This window comes from Sander lucioperca, chromosome 23, assembly GCF_008315115.2.
Source record: "Sander lucioperca isolate FBNREF2018 chromosome 23, SLUC_FBN_1.2, whole genome shotgun sequence".
In the NCBI taxonomy this organism is placed as follows: Eukaryota; Metazoa; Chordata; class Actinopteri; order Perciformes; family Percidae; genus Sander; species Sander lucioperca.
In genome coordinates this window covers 12,454,169-12,464,781 of record NC_050195.1, presented here as the reverse complement: position 1 = coordinate 12,464,781, position 10,613 = coordinate 12,454,169, and the positions used below count along the sequence as shown (strand labels likewise).

The 10,613-nt window shown below is 39.7% G+C and overlaps 1 long non-coding RNA gene across 1 annotated transcript; it reads right to left on the bottom strand.

Moving 5' to 3' along the window:
- Positions 1-1,433: 1,433 nt before the first annotated feature.
- On the bottom strand, positions 1,434-1,860 carry LOC116050721. Its single transcript, XR_004105150.1, has 3 exons — positions 1,831-1,860; positions 1,649-1,717; positions 1,434-1,542 (listed from the first exon to the last, which is right to left on the bottom strand). It is a non-coding gene; the product is annotated as an uncharacterized LOC116050721 (long non-coding RNA).
- Between the last annotated feature and the right edge of the window lie 8,753 nt (positions 1,861-10,613).

Sequence of the window (10,613 nt, the reverse complement as noted above, 5' to 3'; positions counted from 1 at the left end):
CTGCTCTCTTCTATTCCCAGGTCAAAACCCACTGCAGCTGAGTGGGGATGGGCAGTTATAACCTACAGAGCATGCACAGACGCGTAACCTAAGTTTACTCTGGTTAAGGTGTATACATGCATGTATACCCTGGATACTAAAGAAGTTATCTAGGTAGTTCTTCCCATACATAGGTTTTATTTTGGCACACCGCCCAGGTAGATAAAACCCGAATTAAATTTTTTCCCCCAATCAAGTCATGTTTTTACAGCACACACAGATCAGTGGCCTCCAGCCCCTCCCCCGTGAAGTCTCGTGCTGCGTGCATGACAGCGTCAACAGAGGCTATAGTTAGTAGTAGCATGCTGCTGGTGGTCTTGCCGTGGGATTAACTGTATTGATAAACCGTTGAAGATGCACAGCAACACCGCTGTGAAAGCTCCCCGAACGTCATTCTTTAGAGTCTGGTTGTTCAACCTCTTTGCGGCAGTCTCCTCCACTCCAAGGGTAACTACCGTTTTTTTCAACCTGGAACCCTCTTTTCCTAGGTTTTTGTGTCTAAGTGACTGATGGGAACAACAATCTTTGACATTGGTCCAGTATTAAGCAAGATCGCTGCAGTCGGCAGCGGAGAAACAAGCAATGTAAGTTAATAGGGCAATTGTCCATTTTGTATTTACCTTCACAAAAGTGCTCGTTTTGCTCCTGACAGGCTCAGATTATATTCTACAGTAGGTGTCTGATAACATTATGGAAAGGATCCCTACAGAGATAGACCTTTAAAACATCTTTGAGACCTTTCTGTTTTTACCAGAAACAGCTCTGAAGTCGCTAGTGCTAAACCCACCAGACTCCATTTACTGTAAAAAAGCAATACTTTTAGCGTGTATAGAGCCAACATATTTTCACATGTAAACTATGTGTTTATTTCAACCAAAACTAGAGTTGTGATGGCTGGAAAAGTGGAAAGACTACCCAAAACAGCTTTTCATAGTTGTATTTTGTTTCTGTCGACTTTGAATAAACACAGGCTGGGAGTTCCACCACCATAGGCAATGTCCATTGGGGCAGATCTAATGGTCAGATAAGACTAACCTAATAAATTCACAAGGCATATACAGTGCTGTCTGTTACCATACATTGTGATGTGATGTGACTGTCAAGGCTTACCCATTCAACGCTCATCAGAAGGGACTTCAGGGGTAGGCAGGTCGTGCATAGTCTCAGCAATCCCGATAGTTGGCAGATTATCAATTACCTGTGCTCCCTTCAGTGCACCACCCATTCTGGAAAGGCAGAACATCAGGGATCATACACAGTTCAATCAAAGAATTTCCATGACTTTTCGCCATATAGCCATGACCTTATATATTCCCTGAAACATCAGTGTCAACTACAAGAATAGAAATACATTTAAAAATAGTCCTGAACATTGTTTATATGTAAAAACTCAGCACAGAAACAAAGTAAAGAGTAGTAATAGATTATGACTTAAGATATTCCACATCAGAGCTGTCGTCCCGGTCACCATGAAATGAGGGCCCCTCTTCTGCCCAATCAATCCTTTAAGATACAACATACTCAGAAAATAGCAACTTTATGAATGAAGACTACACAACTCAATAGAAACCAATGATTGAATGATGATGATGAATAGAAGCCCACTTACACACTGTTCATGGGGTCATTGAAGTCATTTTCATTCAACTCCTCTTCAACGATGCTCATGTCATGCATGCTATGAGAATAAATGATAATTAAAAACATGTATCAGATGTAAACATGCAACCAGAGAGTATTGAGAAGGGATACAGACTACAGAGTTAAAAACAATGACAGTTTATGGGTTACCTCTGCTCAAGGCTTTCAATATCCGGTGCCTCAGCAATTTCACTCAGATGTTCATCTCTGAAAACAATAATCATAATACACTATGAGGTATAGGTAGATACAAGTTTTATATGAAACTTGTACTAAAACAAACAATGACAAAATTCTTTCCATGCAATGACTTGCCTATCTGTCCCACTGGAAATGCTTAACAATGCTGGAGCACTATAGACACTACACATACAGATTACTGTACGGGTCTGTATTATTCAATGTGAGGTCACAGTATATACAATAAATAACAGTAAATGTCAGATAACATAAAACTTGAAGTAGCCTTTGGTGTGCAAGCAATGCAAGATCAGTCATATGCTCTATCAAAATGGATTCTGATCAAACTTCTAGGCTACAACATGTCTTACGACCTTGTTTTTAGCACCTTCTCCACTTTACACTTTACTCAATAGCCAACCCATCCCCATTCGCGGGTGAGGGTTGTTGTCAACACACCTGGGTTTTGCATTCAGGAGCACTCTTAGCATGAATAAGGAAAATAGAAATGTCCCTTGAGACAAAAATAATATTACAACTTGATGGCAGGCGTAAGACCATCATGAAAAGTAGGCTACTGATGGAGGTAGCTAGTGGGCATGAAATGCAACCCTTATTCCATCAAACATAGCCTATGCTGCTATTCACCAAAGAGGCTGTTTAGCTTTGAACTATATATGTTCTACTGTTATGCTGCCTATATAATGAATTACACAATCAAGCAATTAGGAAAAAGCTTGTAATTTAGACCGTAACATTGACTTACCGGTCAAGAAGAAAGCCAGCACCTTCAGCGTCCCTTTGAAAGTCTTTCTCCTTCATCACCTGGGAAAGGCTACCCCGATGTTTACCCTCGTTTTTTGAATTCACCGGTCACGTTTCCTTTTTAATTCCCTTTTTCGCTTTTTTGGCGACGAGGATCAGTTTGGTTTGAAATGTGCTGGGGACAGAGACGCATTCGGAAGTACATTTTCAGAAGTGCTGCAATGACGCATTCATTTCATTTTTCATTTTTTCTCTTTCGCGCAGGTCATGTTTTTAAAGACGCTGTCCTGTAGCTTACTAATGAATAAAAACATATTTAATGTACGTAAACAATGATCAATGATTACCAAATTTCTCTCTCATATTGCTCCTCATAACCACTGAAAACTGACAAAAAAATCTAACCCAAAGTCCAATTATTATGGAAGTTATCTGACATTAAGCGTTTCTGCTTCATTAGAGCCTATGTAAGGAAAAAGCTTAACATGATTTAAGGTACCTAAACAACGATCAGACATCACCAAATTTCTCTCTCATGTTGGTCCTCATAACCACTGAAAACTTTCAAAAAATAGAACCCAAATCCTATTATTATGGACGTTATCTGACATTAAGCGTTTCTGCTTCACATTTTCAGCAGGGCAGCGGAGCGGCTGTGGGTTGACTCCCCACGGTTCTCATGAGGTTTATAAGTCATAACGTGAAAAAGCTTAACATGGTTTAATGTACCTAAATAATGATCAATCATCACCACATTTCTGGTTCGATTTTTTGACAGTTTTCAGTGGTTATGAGGAGCAATATGAGAGAGAAATTTGGTAATCATTGATCATTGTTTAGGTACAAGCTTTTTCCTCGCCATAGGCGCCAATGAAGAAGACAATGCTAATGTGAGATAACTTCTATAATCGTTGGATTTCAGTTTAGTTCTTTTGACAGGCTCAAGTGTTCATTACAAGATATGGCCATGAGAAATTTGGTGATGATTGCTCCTTGTTTAGGTACATTAAACCACGTTAAGCTTTTTTTCACGTTAAGCAGAATGTCCCGACAGGCAGTGTAGTGAACAGAGAAGCGTGCAGCCAGCGCAGCAGCAGAGCGGCTGTGTCTGCTCTGTGGGGATAGAGATTGTTGTGGATTTTTTGGCAGCTGTCACTCAAGAATTATATGTCTTATGGACTTTTTTTTTTTTTAACAAAATTGAGCTCGAGGTTTTCAAAAAAAGTGGTGGGTACAAAATGACTCATGACGAAATCTGGTAGGTACGCTTACCCACTGTCCCCACCGATATCGACGCCTATGACGAGATTCCTTCTCCTGTGGCTCGGCATAAGTATGATCCTCCATTATGAACTAAAGTGCAGTGCAGGCTTTCAAATTTGCCGGGGCAGTGACAAGCACCTCTCACTGATCTCCTTCTCCGTTTCAGCTGGTTTCAGTCATGTGACGCTGGCTCTGAACAAAAACGCGTTGTGGATTAGCTAGACAGGTAGCCTAGTGCTTTATGTCCCTCTCAGCGATTTTAGTTTTTCAAAATGGCGGAACGACATGGAAGCCTCCTTGGACTTGCCCGTCCAATGTAAATACACATAAGAAATTCTTCGCTTACAAGGGTAAGTAAGATCATTGGCAGAGGTAATCTTACACCAATGAGGACATATTCATGAATGAAGACATTGATTTTAGCTAATAAAATACTTAAAACACTACACAGTGTACCTTTCATACTGGACCAATTTCAAAGATTGTTGTTCCCATCAGTCAATTAGAAGAAAACAGTAGTTACCCTTTAACTGTAATTATGGACTGAAGTCCGAATAAAAAGAGATTTTTTAAAGTTGTCTGTAAAAGTTTTAAACTACAACTCATAATTGTTTGAATGACAGAAATCTGTTCAGATGAGATCTTAATGACTGCAACACAGACAGGTATAGTACAAAACAGCATGTTTAGGATCCCCGAAACACTGATTAAAACACTTAAAAAAATGAACAATGATCTAACCAACAAAATAAACAAGAATTAACTTTAGATAGCTTTAGTCTCATATGATTTAACAGGAGTTAGGAGGAGACATGTAACTTTCTGTATGGATCATAGTATAGTTTTAAGGTTAAGGTGTTAATACATATAACATTTGGGCTCCAAGTAATCAGGTATTTAATCTGCCACAACCACAAGTAAATTCTCAATTTTGTTTCAGAAACAGGGGCATTGCCTTAACCCAAATATAAACGCACTGAGTGTGTTCTGGGAATTATCCAGAGTAATGTCATTTGTCATTGCTTTAAAAACAATAAACTTAATTTTAAATACAATATTTTGATCAAAACCTGGCCAACTAAAACCAAAAGTGTTTGCATGGCTTCATACCACGAGATGTAAGTCAGTTAGTACTTTTTTATTGTTGGTTGTTGCTGTTGTAATTAGGGATGCACAGATCAGATACAAATATCAGACATCAGTACTGGCCGATGCTGGCTCAAATAGCTAGTACCTCTACCTACAATCTCTAGTACCTGTGACAATTGGGCTGATTTATTCAATTTCAATTGAATTATGATTTATTATTTTAATAATAAATAACAGTTAAGTACCTTTATAGCTATGTATTTATTTGTTACATTTTGTTTCACAAAGTTAGGAAAGCAATGGCAAAAAAAAACTAGTGGCAACATAGGCCAACTGTTGCCTTACATTGCCTGTGTCTGGGCCAAATAGTTGCATTTGAACACACTAAAGACTACAGCCAACTACTATGACTACAGCAAACTAGCATTTTTATTCTGCTCCTGCATAACAGGAAATAACTCTGGTATTCATCATTCAAAAAGGGAACCTGGAAGACTGACCGAACCAAAGCCCATATATCGGTCGGTCTTGGAACCAAAAAGTTATCAAAATCTAGACACCAGTCCTATAATGCCAATGAGGAAATCCGGGAATTGTTTCAGACAATGTTTTCGGACTCTGACATCTGACTTTTTATGTTTTGATATAGGTCTTAAATTGTATTCATAATGGTCTTAAAAAGTCTTAAATGTGACTTACATGAGTGAACCCTGAGTGAGTGTTTTATGCGCACTCAATTTTATCTGAATTTTCATTTCTTTCCATTCAGCAGGGATACATCCAATTCCTCCACTGAAATATGAAGTAAATCAAGACTTTTAAGACCCTTCGGCACACCCCAAACTTAAATTATGCATCAATGAATTTTTTTTGTTACAGACTCATCATATTTCAAACTTTCTTTTATGATCTGAGGACCCTTTTGGCATACATTCAGCAGGCGGAAGTCCTCTGTCTGCTGGACAATTTAAAGTGCAAATGTGTCTTGTGCAAATTCAGACTGTAACATGGGGCCACAGCTGGGTTTGAAATTGGTATGCAATACAAAGTATTCATTCATTAATTCAACCTTTATTTATCCTCGAGAAATCATTGAGTGGCGACCCTCATTTTCATTGTCATCGAGTCAGATTACAAAGACAAAAACAGAACACAGAAAGTACAATCATAAGAAATATAGAAAGTCATAAAAACGTTCTGAATTGGAAAATTATTTGATAAATACATTAGGATAATAGGGATGCAAAAGAAAATACAATTATGTAAAGCAGTTACAAGTAGAAGTTTGCAGGTTTAAAACCAGATTTCTAAATTCTCCAAGATGCACAATTGAGTTGATTTTAAGAAAGTGTTGGAATATGTTCCAGGAGTCGGTTGCACTAAAGTTAAAAGCAGTTTTTTCAAGTTCAGACCGAGCTTGTGGAACATAAAGCAAAAGCCAGTCAGCAGAGCGACTCTGATAATGTCCCTCTGAGTAACAGAGAAGTTCTGTAAAGTAAGATGGCAGTTTTCCAATTAGAGCCTTATAGATAAAGAGATACTAGTGAGTATCACATCTTTCTTGGAGAGAAGACCACCCAATACTTTCATATGAATTATAATGATGTGTACCATAAGCATGACCGGTTATGGACCTCAAGGCGGAGTGATAGACTGAGTCCAGAGATTTAAGAGTTGAAAATGATGCATGTCTAGAAATCACATCACCATAGTTCAAGACAGACATGTAAACTGCCTCAACAACCCTTTTCCTACAAAACATAAGAAAGATGCTTTTGTTTCTGTAGAAATAGCTAACTTTTTGCCTGAGTCTGCACACAAGATTATCAATGTGAAATTTGAAGGAGAGCTTTTCGTCAATCCAGATGCACAGTGCTTTTTTCTATTTAAGGCTGACACAATGTCATTAACGACCAAAGTAACAGCAGTTGTAGTACTGTGTCCTGCTCTAAAGCCAGACTGAAATGGGCTCAAAATAAAAGCTCTTGACAGAAACAGAAAGTCGTGCAACAGAAAACTCAGATTGGACACATAGTCTAGCTAGCTGTCTGGATTTACCCTGCAGAGATCTGAGGAGCAGTTAACCATAATCGACACGAGTTTAAAATTCCAACAGAAACAAAACGAAAGGTCACGGAAATCTGGCTGAAAGGAGCAATCCTGGAAATGGAACTTCGTGGATATAAACTATTAAGTTACTGGGAAAAGAAAAACAATATTATGCTCATTTTCACGTGTTACAAAGTGACGTCACGTTTGTCTCTGAAGTAAAGGCTGGACTACAATAGAGCTGTTTGGAGCAGTTTGTGAACAGTGTTTTCTGTTGGAGATGGGAAGTCCCTTTGGGGTGGACTTTGGACTTTTTCACTTTGTAAACCTATAACATGCACAAAAAAGATGCATAACACAATAAAGTAAAGGGGAAAAGCCAAAAAGCATAATATACACCTCCATATTTAAAACTTCTCCAGAGACCAAAATATTACATTTTGGGTCCTGGAGACTGTGGTCCCCTGTTCAGTTTTGCAGTTTTCTCTCTGGGCTTTAATTGACACCAAACATAAGTAACTTCATGTTCATCAAATGTGCAAACCCAGTTTCACTTTCACAATGTTTTTATTCCGCTCATGGACACAGACAATTGTTATAATTGAAACCACAAATAACATTATCCATGATCGGAAAGGAGCTGGATAAAGACAAAATCTTATTTTTCCAGCCCCTTTCTCAGATACAACAAACATAAATAGATAGACTGTCGGTCAATTAACAGTTGATTTTACATAGAAAAGTTAGAGAGAGAGCAGAAAAGAAAAGGAAGAAAAAAAGTCATAAATATAAACAAATAACTAGAACTGCAAGCAGTTATGACGGGGCCCAAGCCACCCACGCCAGTCGCCCCCGACGCCCCGGGGGAGCGCGCGAAAGCGGAACCCGAAGCCGGGCGGCGGGGAGGCAAACGTCGCGAAACGTCGAGAGGCGCGAGCCGCGACGCCTGCGGTACGTCGCCGTCGCAAACGTAGCGGTCGACGGTTCACCTCCAAGCGTGTACGGACCGCCTTTAAGAATGCTCTACAACAAACAAACTTCTTAACCCCCCCTGACCGCGGGAGACAGCGGAGAGAAATGAGAGAGTGACCGAGAGGGTGGAGGGGGGAGGCAGGCGTGGTGGTTGAAGGAGCAGGGGAGGCGGTCAAGTTGTTGCAAACAGCGTCATAGGCGCCGATTTATGTTTTCCTCCGTGGGTGCTTCGTGGGAAATTAAGCATCAATGCCACCGACATAACCGATCACGCTATGACAGACGCTCCACTTAGCACCAATTGCAATGTTTAATTGCACGGTATCGCCGCCTATGAATGGTGTTGATATTGGATTTAAAAAGTGAGAGAAAAGAGTTGCATTTGTCCACTGTGAAGGTTGTAGAAACTTTGTCAGGAGGGTTAAGAAGTTTGTTTATTGTAAAAAACCAAAGGAGCACGCAAAAATGAAAACAAAAACCTAACGGTAGGAGGCAAACATCAGTAAATATTAAGAAGTGTGAGCTGCAAGGTCTGTGGTATATTTCCATTGCAAATATCCCATTAAAATTGAGTAAAAGGGCCAAAACTGGTCTACGTTGATTATAGCGCCCCCTAATGGCCGATCTTCGCCAAATTTTTCAAAAAAAGTTTCGTGGTGATTGCTTTTACCGTGGCAGAGATATTGCATATGCAAATTTTCCCATTTAAATGCATTGAGTCATTGGCCAAAACAAATAAACGTTGCTTATAGCGCCCCCTAAAGGCCGATCTTCGCCAAATTTGGTACAGAGCGTCGTAGTGGCATGTTGAATAAGGATCCCAAGTTCCTTGCTGATAACTTTTAATTTGGCCGAGATATGATATGATACGTGTGTGGTAGCTAGCTATGAAAATTTTTTTGGTCGTCAAATGTGCATACTTTAACGTAGCAAAATTCCTTGAGTAACTTTTGGTCAGGTCCATCTGGAGATGCTACCTACCAGGTTTCGAGCTGATCCGTCGCACGGCCTAGGACGCGTTCGAAAAAGTTGGTTTTGCGCATTGCGCGATTTTGCGAAAAAGATTTTAAGCAAAAATGGGCGTGGCCTATATCATGTGATTCAGCTTGATTCAAGGAACACGTGGATGTATGGTTTTCTAATGTGCGATGTGTAATGTGGGAGATAAAGGCAAAAAAACATTATAGCGCCACCTAGTGGTCCACATGTGTAATTTTTGGTAGGTGTGGTCCATGACCCATTGTCTATCTACCCTGTAAATTTAAAGTTGTTCACATTAGTGTAAGTGGTGAATCTAGACTTGGGTCACATAGGCCACGCCCACTTTGACCCCTCAGTACCCCACTCTAGACATGGCCTCAGAAGTGTCCCTAGATGGTGCCCATCAAATTTTGTAAAAATCAGATGAGCCGTTCATGAGATATAAACTTTTTGTACTTGTAGCGCCCCCTAGTGACCAATCTTCGTAAAACGCGTGGGGCACCTCCAGAGGGTCATGGCAAACAAGAATCTAAAGTTTGGCGTTGATAGCATTTATTTTGGCCGAGATATGGGAAAGTTGGTGTTTTCATAGTTAGCTACACAAATTTGTTCGTGCGTAATATGCGCAATTTTTGTCCTATCAAAATTCTTTTTATTAACTTTTTGTCAGGTCGGTCTGGAGATGCTACGGTCCAAGTTTTGTGCAGATCGGTCGCACGGTCTAGGAGGAGTTCGAAAAAGTAGGTTTTTGATAAATTGCGATTTTTCACGCATAAAAGTCTAGGCGGAAATGGGCGTGGCCTATATCACGTGATTCAGTTGGATCCAGGGAACGCGTGGATATATGGTTTTTAAATGTGAGGTGTACGGTGTGGGAGTTATAGGGCCAAACGCGTTTTTTCTACTATAGCGCCTAGTGGTGGAAGTGGGTGAATGTTTGTGCCTGAGGTCCTTGCGGCGTTTGGGACTAGTCCTGAAAACGGCAACCCCCCACCATGTACGGTTTAGGCTGTAGTCGGAGTTTTACGCGGAGAAGAATAATAATTATGATGATGATGATGATGAAAAATCAGTAGAAAAACAATAGGGTTCTACAGCCCTGCTGTACGAACGGCATAGCTTTGCTATTGCCGGTTCTTACAGACTCGGGCTTGGACCCCTAATAATATAAAGAAAATAAATGCATCTGGCAACTTCATATTGCATAATTGTTTTTGTCCTATACATTTTCTTGAACTGAAATACGTATTACCTTTGAAATCATTATCCAATGAATTCCACTGTTTGACACCGCATACTGAAATACACATTTGCTCTAAGGTTGTTCGTGCATACTGATGTTTAATATTACATTTCCTTCTGTGGTCATCATTTCCTGAACTAAAAAACATTTTTGTATATTTTCTGGTAGTACTCTGCTTTTTGCCTTAAACATCACCAACAAAGTCTGTAATTCAACACTATCTTTAAGTTTCATTAATCCTGATTTGATGAACAGTCCATTGGTGTGTTCTCTAAAATCCACTTTATGTAAAATTCATACTGCTCTTTTCTGTAAAATGAACAATGGCTCTATGTTAGTTGCATACGTGTTCCCTCACACTTCCACACAGTAACTAAAGTAAGGCAAAATA